This window comes from Pseudorca crassidens, chromosome 1 (assembly GCF_039906515.1).
Source record: "Pseudorca crassidens isolate mPseCra1 chromosome 1, mPseCra1.hap1, whole genome shotgun sequence".
Taxonomy (NCBI): domain Eukaryota; kingdom Metazoa; phylum Chordata; class Mammalia; order Artiodactyla; family Delphinidae; genus Pseudorca; species Pseudorca crassidens.
The window spans coordinates 137,532,627-137,544,759 of NC_090296.1; the positions used below are offsets into that span (position 1 = coordinate 137,532,627).

The window sequence follows — 12,133 nt, forward strand, 5'->3', positions numbered from 1 at the left end:
GATTTACACTATCTGTCTCACAGTAACTTGGAATAGTGAAAAAGCATGGGTTCTGCACTCAGAAATATCCACACTCAACTCCCAGGTCCACCAGTTACTGTGAACAAATTCCTGGATTCTTCCCTGCCTCAGTTTCTCATCTGTACAGAGGAAGTAACACCTACTTTGTATATTTTATGCAAGTTTTTTAAGTAAAGTGACCAGCATGGTGCTTGGCACAGAGTTGACTCTTACCAACCTTAGTTTAAGGATGGTTTTGGATAATCCTTGTCACTCTGGATGAGAGACCAGGCTAATGATAAATAATTCTCCAAAGATTTTCATTTTCCCTGCATTTAAAATGCTTATTACCAGAGATCAAAGAGGTACCGTAAAGACAAAAGCACCACGTGCCACTGCTCTCTTTCTAAACACCCCCCTGTGAGAAACGACTGCCCTAAAATTCCCTTTTGTATCCACACCTGTGCTACCACACAGCACACCAGCCTGGCCCTCATAGAGATCCCCCCCTTAATAGGCGTGCAACAAATATCAGTTAAATTGAAATGCTGCTGACCCAAGCAAAAACTGAACGCTAATGGAAATCGCAATCCATAGACCTGTTTGTGATTCGGTGTGTCGATGAAACAGGTTTTCTAGAGTCCCCAGGTTCACCGGGAGGCTGTTTGGTAACTTTAAGTTCCCGATGTCGATGGAACTTCTAGAACAGACTCAGGTAAGCACCTAGACACAGGTGAAACCTTCACACAGCGCGCATAAGTTCATTCAGACATTCTAATCCACTTCATGGAAACCCAACCATATTTAAAAGCCATCAACGCACCATTTGCTTAACAAATGGACAGTGCACTGGGGAACTAATTGCGGAAGCAATTGCCTCTCAAGGTCGCCACCACCATCACGATATATATATATACTTTTTAATGTGACAAGACACTCTGGAACCTACACAATTATCAGAAGGCTTTCAACTCTCGTGGGGGGGGGGGTGAGCAAATGTCCGCGCAAGGAACCGAAGCGGACTCTCCGGGCCTCCACGAAGGGAGCGCATCCAATCCCACCCAAGTGAGGGACTGACCTCTGCACAAAGAGTCCCGGAGGTGGCAGTGACAAACTCCGCTGCGACCCAAGGAGACCTAATGAAGGTCCTTTAAAATGCAAAGAAATCCTAGGGCAGGCTGCCCTCCCCCGGTGCGCCCTCCAGCACTCCGGTCCTCGACATACCTTTCTGACTGAACCGGCAGCTCCGGAGTTAGCAGCTCCACTGAATTCCCTTCCCGGTCGGTCAGGTTCCCCAAGTCCCCGGTTCTGTTGGCAGCGGACACCCCTCCACCCCTCAAAGGAGAGAGCCACCGGCGACCCGGTGCTCCGCCCGCGCTCGCGGCCAGGTGAACCCCGCACCGCCCTCACCAGTCCGAGGCCGCGTCCCAGGGGATGCAGAGAGGCCGGCGCACGCCGCTCACCTGCGCGGGCCCCGTCGCCGCCGCTGCCGTAGCCGCTTGCACGCGCCAGGAGCCGCCGAGACGCGGCGAGAGCTGGCGCATCTCCTGAGGCAGCCAGACTTCCTCGGCCCCGCCTCTTACCGGCCACGCCTCCAGCTACCCCGAGAGCCTGCCCAGCCTCCAGGCGGAGAAGGCGGCCGCGCGTCACCTTGGGGCCCCGTCCCACCCGACCCGGCGCTGACGCCGCAGCGGGAAGCTCCGGCGGCTGCTGAGAGAAGGGGCCGCCGCTGGATTCCGGGTAATGGCTGGGTGAAGAGAAAGAGGTTACCCGCAACTCCTTCGTCTGGGTTGAGTCACAGGAAAAGGAAGGTGTGTCCAAAAAGTCTGGCAGTGACTAAAAGAGTTGAGTTTCTTCACGATTTAGTTCAGAGTAAGAACAAAGTGTGGATAAGTGTGGTTGGCACTCAAGAGGACAAGTGCGGCTGGCAAAGTTGTAATTGCTTAATTAATCACTTGTCTTCGCTATTGCGCAGAGGCGCGCACCTTGTTCCCTTCGCTCCCTAAAGGATCAATGGGAAGGGAACAGCCTCCGTTTTTACCACCCTGACCCTGGCAAGAGGTACCAGAGGCAGGCAAGCCGTGAAACCTGTGCCACGTGCGCGCGATTGTGGGTGAAACCCCGTTTCTGAGCCTAAGTTCCTCATTTCTAAAGATTAGGTGACATTCGTGCCCAGCGAGCTGCCGGAACACTCAAAGAGTCTCTTAAAGAGAGACTAAGTGCGATGACTGGCACTAAGGCATTCAGTAAACATTTGCTTTTGTTCCTTTCCCTTGATTTTTTTTTTTCTTCCTTCCTTTTTCTTCTTTTCCCGCTATAATCTTGCACTTTATTTACTGCTTATCTCTGCCCGGTCACTTTTTTTTCTTATCTATTAATGAGCCTGCATCTACTGGGCACCGAGTCTGTGCCCTGCAAGGCGTTGGGCGCTTTAAAAGGAGATGTTCTGGTAAGATCCCTGCCCTCTGGGAGGTCAGGAACTCACAAGACACCACCACCAACCCCCACCCCCCACCCCCCCCCGCCACGAAACAGCTTTGAAATTAGATACAAGAGAGTTAAAGAAACCCACTAATTGAGTGTTGGACAGACCTGCTAGGCAGTTCTGTAGGTAATTGTGTTAAACCAGCTACTTCACTTAATGTCTCTGAATTTCAACTCTCCCCTCCCCCAAAAAACAAAGACAAAAACAAAACAAAAACAAAAAAACCTGGGATTAAAATAATAAGCTGTTGCACAGATTCTGAGAAATAATTAATTTACATAAATTAGTAGAATCAGAGAAACCGGAGGTAGATGGCAAATCTGGGCTTTTTTCCACTGTGCTCTCCCTGCTGCTACATCCCCTACCTGAGAGAGCAGGGGTAACAGGGAAAATAAAGCAGCAAAAAAAGAGGAGGAGCATTGGGTAGGAGAAATAGCAACCAGACCTTTAAAGCCGACTAAGGATACAACTGAATTAAAATAGTAAATGAACCCACACAAAAAAGCTTTTTGCTTCTAACTCCTGCCGCAGCGGAGTTCCTGTTCTGTGGGTCCTGCAGCCTAACCGCAGGTTGCAAATGACTAACAGCATTTTTCAGTCATTAAATGCTGCAGAAAGTGAAACATCGAAAGATCACAGAAATCTAAGCTCATACCTCCTCTCCTCCCTCTCATGACAATACCTTCTTCTGTCCATCTTCCTTGTTTGTTTGTTTGTTTTAATTGCCCAGACATGTTACCTGCTTCTTTGTAATATGTTCCACCCAGGGAACAATATTGTTGCTTTAACCAGTTTAACTTCACTGTATAACCACAAGCAGCACTTAGAACAGCAGCTAGACTCATATAGGTGGCTGATAAATTTTCAACACACTGTTGTTACATTTAAAAAGGGTTTGAACCAAGTCTTATGGGCACTGTCAATGACGTCATAATTGTTACTTTATTTAAAAAAAAGAATCTCCTGCATTTATAATAGGTGGTCTTCGCTGTCTCGCCTTCTTAATTCACATGAGCAACGAGATATTTGGCCTCTGAAGAAACGACCCTATTGTCAATATGATAATTGAGCATATGCTTGGTTGCGTGGCAATCTAATAATTTCAATGTTTAAAATTTGAAATGGCAGATGTGTCTTCTAGGGGTCCGATGTGCTTTTTTGCTGTCACAGCTAATGTACCTGTTGTGCCTTCAGAAGCACTGCCGTAGAGGTATGTTAGCAACTGTGGTGCCTGTTTAAATGAGTCAGAGCAATTTAAACAGGACAAGTTACAATGTTCGTAGTCGCCTGAAATCTCTGCTCAGGGGATTAAAGGAGTCTTCTGTAAGAGAGAGAAAACGTGTCTGTAAGTGCAGAGGAGCAAGAACTCCAGCTCCTTTCTGGTCCTAGGAAATCAGGACAGACCTCCTTGTGTCATCCTAGCAGAGCTGGCCAGGCAGTCAGACCAGTCCAGCTCGAATTGAAGGACTCAAGGCTAATCTTGGGAGTACCACTCCCTTGAATGTCCAAGAAAAAGGTTTCTGAGTTCTGCTAACGAAGGTATTAAGGGCTTGGCACCTAGCATATCTCATCTTCATTAGTGCTTCTTATCATTTTTGGGCCAATAAAAGCTAAAGTAGAAAATCAATTGAGATATAAACATAAATCTGGAACTATTAGGAGGTGAAACCAATGCCATGGTTAAGGCAAAATTTAGTTCATGAGTCACGAGGCAAATGTTTAGTGTGCGCTGTAAGGAAGAAGCATGTGTACTTTGTTACGTGGCATTGAGAAAACGGCATTTCTTTTATTGTCAGTGCAAATAGGCTTTGTCATTATATTTACTTGGTTAGGGATTTTTTTTCCCATCTTTTAATTGTCATGGCAGATTATAGAAAGCATATTCCCTTTTTATAGTGGCAGTTGTGGAGAGACCAAATTTAGTGACTCACACCAGACCCCAGCTCTGCCACTTGTGTTTTCCTGCAGGTGGCTAGTGTGTTTTCCTAGATGTGTGTTTTCCTGCAGGTGGCTAGTAGGGTTTCAGTTTCTTGAACAAAGGAGTGGCCCCAACAGAAAACGAGTGTTACTTTCTAACTACTCAGAAAGAAGACTTATTATAAAACCTTTCTTTGGAAACCAAGTATTTGTCTTATTAATAATAATCCTATGTAGCAAATTATTTAAAATACCTAAGCATATATTTAATACAAGCTGATTAGCTAGAAATATGCACAGGTACTAAGTTGCTAAAAATTACACTTTTATGGATATTATGCTTTCTACAAGTGAGAATTTCTATGACCAGGATGAACATATGCTAATAGTTGCTTTTAAAAAGTTAAAATTATTAGAGACATGGAGGGTAGATCTTAAAAGCTTTAATCCCCTGTTCATCTGATGGGTTAAGCAGACCCAAATTTACCGCTTTCAGGTGAAGCTTGACCTGGCTCAAGGGTTCTCGCTTATCACCAACACGTCTAGTGATGTGAATTCCATCCATCTAGCTAAGTGCTTAGACCTTCTTCCAAAGTAAACCAGATCAGGAATGCATTTCACACTGTACATCATTGCTGTGGCTCCCTGTGGAATCACTTTTCTAGAATGTGCTCTATTGTGTTTCTACTGGTGATAGTGAAGAGCATCTTAGGATCAGCCCTGAGAAGTGGGTTGTTGAATTTACACTGAAAATGTTAGTCAGGGTCATTGTTTTTAAAATTACAGTGATCAAGCTAGAAGTTGTCCATCATCTCAGCAATGCTAATCTAGACTTTCCCACAGCAGTCAGTCTGTTTGCATCCTCTGGGTTCCATAAGTAACTCAAGTGAATTTGTTTTCCTCTCTAATTTGACTGTGAGAATGCTCAGGGTGACCTATCTCTGTCAAATGTTCAGAAATGCTTTTTCATATGTTGTATAATAAATAGAGTTATATTTTTCTAACTTACTGTCCTAAGTCTGAGATGAAACGAAAGGAATTTTCAAGGCCAGGGTATTAAGATAATAATTGATTTTTCCATGCAATAAGATGTACATCCATCGACACATTTGTCTGCATAACATCCACTGAGCAGCGACACCCAGGGCCACACACTAGGATTGCTTACAGGGGCCAGGCTGGTGAGATCAATGTGTGACTGTGGCCACATTCAAGAAAATAGAGACTGTCAAAACCGGCAGAGCACATGCCCACCTAAAGGCATTCAAATTCTATTCTTGTTAACTTCTCTGCTGGCCAAAGCATGCAGGTGGCCAGATGCCAGGTAGCCATTTGTGTCCCCTGATCAACAATGTATCCGAGCTCTAAGATAAACACTGTGGATATAAGATAAATAAAATATGATAGCTTCTGCCGTCCAGGGATTCACATTTTGCTGTGGGAAAAGATATGTAAACAAATAAGTAGGACAGATTTTCAGAGGGAAAAGTCTCTGACAGCAGCACCTGCAGGGCCCAGGGAGTAAAGTACAGCGTCAGGTGCAGGAGACCAGGTAGAAAATATATAAGAGAATTAGCAGGAGCGGTGACTCCACGCAGCCCCAAGGGCTGAGAAAGGAGATCCTGATGGGTGAAGCCTAGCTCACAGTACTGGGATGAACCCATACTCAACAGGCAAGAGAAGATCAATTCAGGGAATGAAGCCAGACCTGCTCAGCAATATTTCCATAATTGTTCACTCAAGTAATCAGAAAATTTAAATATAGATACATAGAAATAATAACAACACTTTTGGTTGAAGACATTAACAAATTTTGGACTTGAAGCCTCCAGTCTGTCTTTGCGACCTCCTGGGACATATAATTTGAATTAAGTTTTAATTCAGCCTCCAATTACTGGCTTTTATGATGACCTACAAAGAAAATACAGAATCACTAATGAATGGATTGAAGAGTACTTAGGAAACACATGGGGCTTTATTACGTGCATAATAACACTATTTTCAAGCTGGCTTGGTATACAATTACCTGCTTTACTGATGTTTTAGGTACATCTATAGAATGACTATTGTTGCCACTTCCTGAAAAAATCTGGGCCCAAAATAGAGAATAAAACAGTAAGAAATTTGATCTCAAAACTAATTTCTTAGTTTCCAGTATACAGGTGTTAACTCTTTTTTTTATTATTGGGAAATACCTAACTATACTAAAAAATTATACATTCTATAAAGGACTTCTTTTGAAAAATAGCTTTGCTTAGTTTGAACTACTATTATGTTGATTTTAAAATGAAGAACAGGAAGGATAAAACCCTATCTGGTTCAACACAAAATATATTTTAGATCATTTAAAAGGAAGAGAGTTTGGGGCTTCCCTGGTGGGGCAGTGGTTGAGAGTCCGCCTGCCGATGCAGGGGACGCGGGTTCATGCCCCTGTCCGGGAGGATCCCACATGCCGCGGAGCGCCTGCGCCCGTGAGCCATGGCCGCTGAGCCTGCGCGTCCGGAGCCTGTGCTCCGCAGCGGGAGAGGCCACAACAGTGAGAGGCCCGCGTACCGCACAAAAAAAAAAAAAAGTGTTCTTTGCAAGAATTAATGTTTTTTGTTAACATGCAGTATCTTTATAACATGAGCCCAAGATGGAAGTTACAATTATCTGTGTACAATAAAGCATCTTTCCATCAATAAAGCATTGTTCCATCAATGTCTTTTTCTCATTTGCTCACACAACATTCTGCTCATGGTTTCCTATACAGACCCCTTGATTCCCCATCTCTCCTATTACCTGACTGATTCTTTCCCTCTGAGTCTTAGACTCCTTGTGGCCAAATTCTATCCCCCTCAAAGCTCACATAAAATATTATCTCCTCTGTAAAGAATCCCCTCATTTCTCAACCGAAAGCAATCCCTCTCTCCCGAGAACTCGAATAGCAATATCCTTATCAATCTTGTAATGCTTCAATCAGGAACAATTGCCTCGGGGCTTCACTGGTGGCGCAGTGGTTAAGAATCCGCCTGCTCATGCAGGGGACACAGGTTTGAGACCTGGTCCGCGAAGATCCCACATGCCACAGAGCAACTAAGCCCGTGCGCCACGACTACTGAAGCCCACACACCTAGAGCCCGTGTTCCGCAACAAGAGAAGCCACTGCAATGAGAAGCCCGCACACCGCAACGAGTAGCCCCTGCTCGCCACAACTAGAGAAAGCCCGCACACAGCAACAAAGACCCAACAGCCAAAAAAAAATAAATTTATATTAAAAAAAAAAGAAAAACAACAATTGCCTCTATCTTTATAAAATAGTTATTTTGGGTACCTGTCTTATCTTTCAAACATTCATTTGTTTCACAGATATTTCTGGAATATCTACTTTGTGTGAGGATAATCTATAGAATATAAGATTTTATTTCCAATTCGTATATATACCCAATATATTAGTTATCTATCGATGTGTAACGAATTACCCCAAAACTCAGTGGCTGAAAGCAAGACATTTATTGTTGCAGAGTTTCTATAGGACAGGAATCCTGATGTGGCTTAGACAGGTGTTTCTGGTTCAGGATCTCTCATGAGGCTGCAGTCAGGCTGTCTGCCAGGGATGCAGTCCCCTCAAGGCTGAAATGGGGCTGGAGAATTTCCTTCAACACTCACTCACATGGTTGTGGGCAGACCATAATCCCTCGCCATATGAGCTACTCCCTGGTAGCTGTGTGTACCCCTGTCATGGCAACTCGTAATCAAACAGAGAAAGAAACAGACCAAGATGGAAACCATCATCGTTTTATAACCTAGTCTTGGAAATGACATCTCATCACTTCTGCCACGCTCTCTACATTAGATACAAAAGTTCATCACATATACAGGGGGAGGAGATTACACAAGGGCATGAACACCAGGAAGCCAAGTTATAAATTCAGAGGCTGCCTATCGCGCCTAATTAGCACAACAAATATACAGTAAGTGTCCGATGAATAATCTATCTAGGGTTTGTTGAGATTCTTCAACTTGAAAGTTATAGTTGTCATCAAATTTGGATATGATGAAAATTTTTCAGTCATTATTTCTTAAAACATTTTTATGACCCTATTTCTTTTTTTTTTGAAACACCCGTTCCATTCATATGAGGCCACTTAATATTCTCCCACAGCTCACAAATGATCTGTTCATTTCTTTCTTCTTTAGGCTTCTATTCTCTGTATGTTTCATTTTGGATAGTTTCCATTTCTATATGGTCAGGCTAATTAATTTTTTTCCCTGCAATTGTCTTATCTGCTGTAAATTCTATCCAATGTATTTTTCATCACAGACATTTTATATTTCATCTTGAGAATTTGTATTTTCATCTTTTGTATGCCTTTTATGTTTCTTATTATCATGCTTTCTGCTACTTTGTTGAATGTAGAGCGTATATTAATAATACTGTTTTATCCTACTTCTAATCCTTATCTTCTGTTTCATTTCTGGTTTTTCTCCTGTTGATTAATTTTCCTATCTATTGTGGGGGTTTTTCCCTGGCTTCTCTGCATGCCTAATAAATCTTGATTCAATGTCATGCAGTATGAATTTTATGTTGTTGAGTGCTGAATTTTTAAAATATTATTCCTTTGAATATCTGGGGACTTTTTTCTGAAATGAAGATGAGTTACTTAGAAATACGTTTATTCCCTTGAGGGTTTTTTTTCAAGCTTTGTTGGATGGATCCAGAACAGTCTCTAGTCTAGAGTTATCCTCTCTGAGGATTCTAGCCCATGTGTTAGGACAACTTTCCTTACTGTCTTAGGGGAACTTGACTATTCCCGGCCCTGTATTAGCTGCAAGGGTTGCTCCACCTACGCCTTCTGGTGGTTCTTTCCTGTTCTTGGCAGTTTCCTTATGCACATGAGCTAATCAGTGTTTGGCCAAATGCTCGAAGGGAATCCTTTGTAGATCCCTGTGTCTCTCCTGTCTTTCTCTTTCTCTCTTTCCCTATAGATCTTTCCTCTGTAAATTCCCCCCATAAATGATGGCCACCTTGGCCTTCCTAATCTCTCCTTAAATCAGAGAGGCTCCAGGGCTCTGCTTGATCTCCCGTCCCTGGGCTGTGACCTGGAAACTCTCCAGACAGCAAGCGGGGATAATAATAGGGCTTACCTCATTTATATCCTTTTCCTCAGGGATCATGGTACTGTGCTGTTCGTTGTCCAATGCCTGAAAAACGTTGTTTCATATATTTTGGTAGTTCTTTTTTTTCCAGGTATAGGAGAGCAAATCTGGTTTCCTTTATTCCATCGTGGCCAGAAGCTGAAGTACAGTCCTATAGAAACTTGATTTGATCTCAAACATATAACCTCTCAGTGACCTGTATGATATTTATTCTATACAAGGAAGAAACTTGACTAAACATTTTTTATGGAAAATTTTATTCAAGACAAATTGAGGATTATAACCTGAGAACAGTCTCCAAGAAAGCTCTGAGAATAATTCCAGAAACTGGACTAAAATTTTAAAAATCTGACACTAGGAGTCAGAATATCTGAGTTGATAACTCTTCACCAAATTATAGTGTCATTTTTTTGATCAAATGCTTGAAGAAATTGGACCAGATCAAAGTTCTTAGTACTTTCACCCCAAAGTTTACTGTGTTACTATTATTATTTTCAACTTGGTTACAATGAATATCTTACTGATTGCTCTGATAAGCGGGTCCAGCCCTCTTGTAAATGTCTGATGAACAATCTGTGTAGGGTTTGTTGAGCTTCTTAAACCTGAGAGTCCATCAGCACCCAGCCAGAGAACAGATAGCCATGACATCAGTGTTGATTCACTGAGTTGATCCAATTTCAGCCAAAAGCAAGGAAGCAACATCTTAGCCTATACAGTCTCATTATGGGAAATAGTCTCTCTTTAAATGTAAGCCTTTATGAGTCTAGGGCTCAAATCTTATCAATCTTTGCCTCAGTTACTAAATAGTATCTTTACTTTTAACTAGGGTTCTTTTTTTTTTTTTTTTTTTCAGACTTCACTCAAGGCTTGCCACTCTGAATACTGGCCAATCTTTTCAATGTCAATCGGGCACATTTCCAGGTCCCAGTGACACCTAGCAAAACTTCTAGGTCAGGACCCTGCTTCTTATCCTCTTTGAAATATACCAAGAACATGCTGATTTTTTCTCAAGACACTTGGACAAGATCTCATTGCATTCTAGATTAATGTAACCTAAAGTAATTTGACCACCAAGCGTGAAGTCACTGAGCGACTTTGCCTTTCAAGGTAACTGGCAGATAATCAAAGATATGACTCATGATCCAAAGCACTCAGGCATCTTTCATTTGTAAGCCAAACAAAGGTGGAAATATATCATCAAAAGTTTTCTATAGAAGTGGCAGGTTCTCTATTACTGTACTCAAATGAGTAACTCCAGTACATTCAAGCTGTCTTTGGCTAACAGTGTTCCTTTCCTTCCCAAATCCAGTCCAGTGGCTCCTGTTACACAATTGGACTTCACCACTTCTAAAGCCATTTGCAACTTAATATCAGTCATGCACATTTTCATTTCAAATTAGCTCTTTGTCGTGATTTATCCGTATATTTCCATGGAATTATTACTGATCATTCCTTTTTCTGTTTACCCAATGTTTCCTATAATCTGAATGACAAAATTTCAAATTTGAGTCTCTGGAACTTTGTACTCTTAGTTGTTTTTTTGACCCACTGTGGTCATAAACAATAGATTTATGCAATATACATAAGCAATAGAGAACAAAAACAACAATAAACAAATAACAAATAGAAAATACTGGTGTAAACTATAAGCTCAAGTTCAGCTACTTATCAGCTAGTGACTTTGAGCAAATTAATTTCCCTTATGTGTGTTGGAATTACTATCTACATCAGACTAGTGTAAAGGTAATAAATATTTTGAATATATCAAAGCCAAAGCAGATTCTCAATAAATTGAATATTTGGATATTATCATGATGATAATGATGATGAAGATGATAAAGCTCATTCTGTGTAATTCTTTTTTTCCTCAAATTCATTGTTTTTTTTCAATATTTTATTATGAAAAATTTCAAACATACAACATACCTGTAAGACTTACCATGAAAACCTGTGTATCTACCACCTAGATTCCACTGCACATTTTGTTACACATCTAAACAACTGTATCTCTCTGCCCATAGACCATTAATTTTGGACACATTTCAAAATAAACTGCAGACATCCTTACACATTCCCTGCCATGTGTACTTTTAACTAGAGTTCTTTTTGACTAGACTAGAGTTCTTTTTGACTAGACTAGAGTTCTTTTTGACTTTGACTAGAATTTTTTCTTTTGATATAAATCTTATATACATTCAAGTGTATAAGTATTAAGAGTACATTTCCTGAGGTTTTGTTTTTTTTTGTTTTTTTTTTTTTTTTTTTTGCGGTACGCGGGCCTCTCACTGTTGTGGCCTCTCCCGCTGCGGAGCACAGGCTCCGGACGCGCAGGCTCAGCGGCCATGGCTCACGGGCCCAGCCGCTCCGCGGCATGTGGGATCCTCCCAGACCGGGGCACGAACCCGTGTCCCCTGCATCGGCAGGCGGACTCTCAACCACTGCGCCACCAGGGAAGCCCATTTCCTGAGTTTTGATTAATAAGTACATCTCTGCTTCACCTCCAAAATTACTTCATGTCCCTCCCCAGTCAGTACTTCCCTCTCCACACACACACATGCATACACAAACACATATGCTTACACACACACACAC

At 42.1% G+C, this 12,133-nt stretch overlaps 1 protein-coding gene across 1 annotated transcript in view; it reads right to left on the reverse strand.

Annotated features, from left to right (window-relative positions):
• MCTP2 (multiple C2 and transmembrane domain containing 2) overlaps positions 1 to 1,558 on the reverse strand; it is a 248,047-nt gene extending 246,489 nt beyond the window's left edge. The window contains exon 1 of the mRNA XM_067695625.1: positions 1,464 to 1,558. The gene's annotated coding sequence lies outside the window, so the exon portion shown is untranslated. The remainder of the gene's footprint in view (positions 1 to 1,463) is intronic.
• Between the last annotated feature and the right edge of the window lie 10,575 nt (positions 1,559 to 12,133).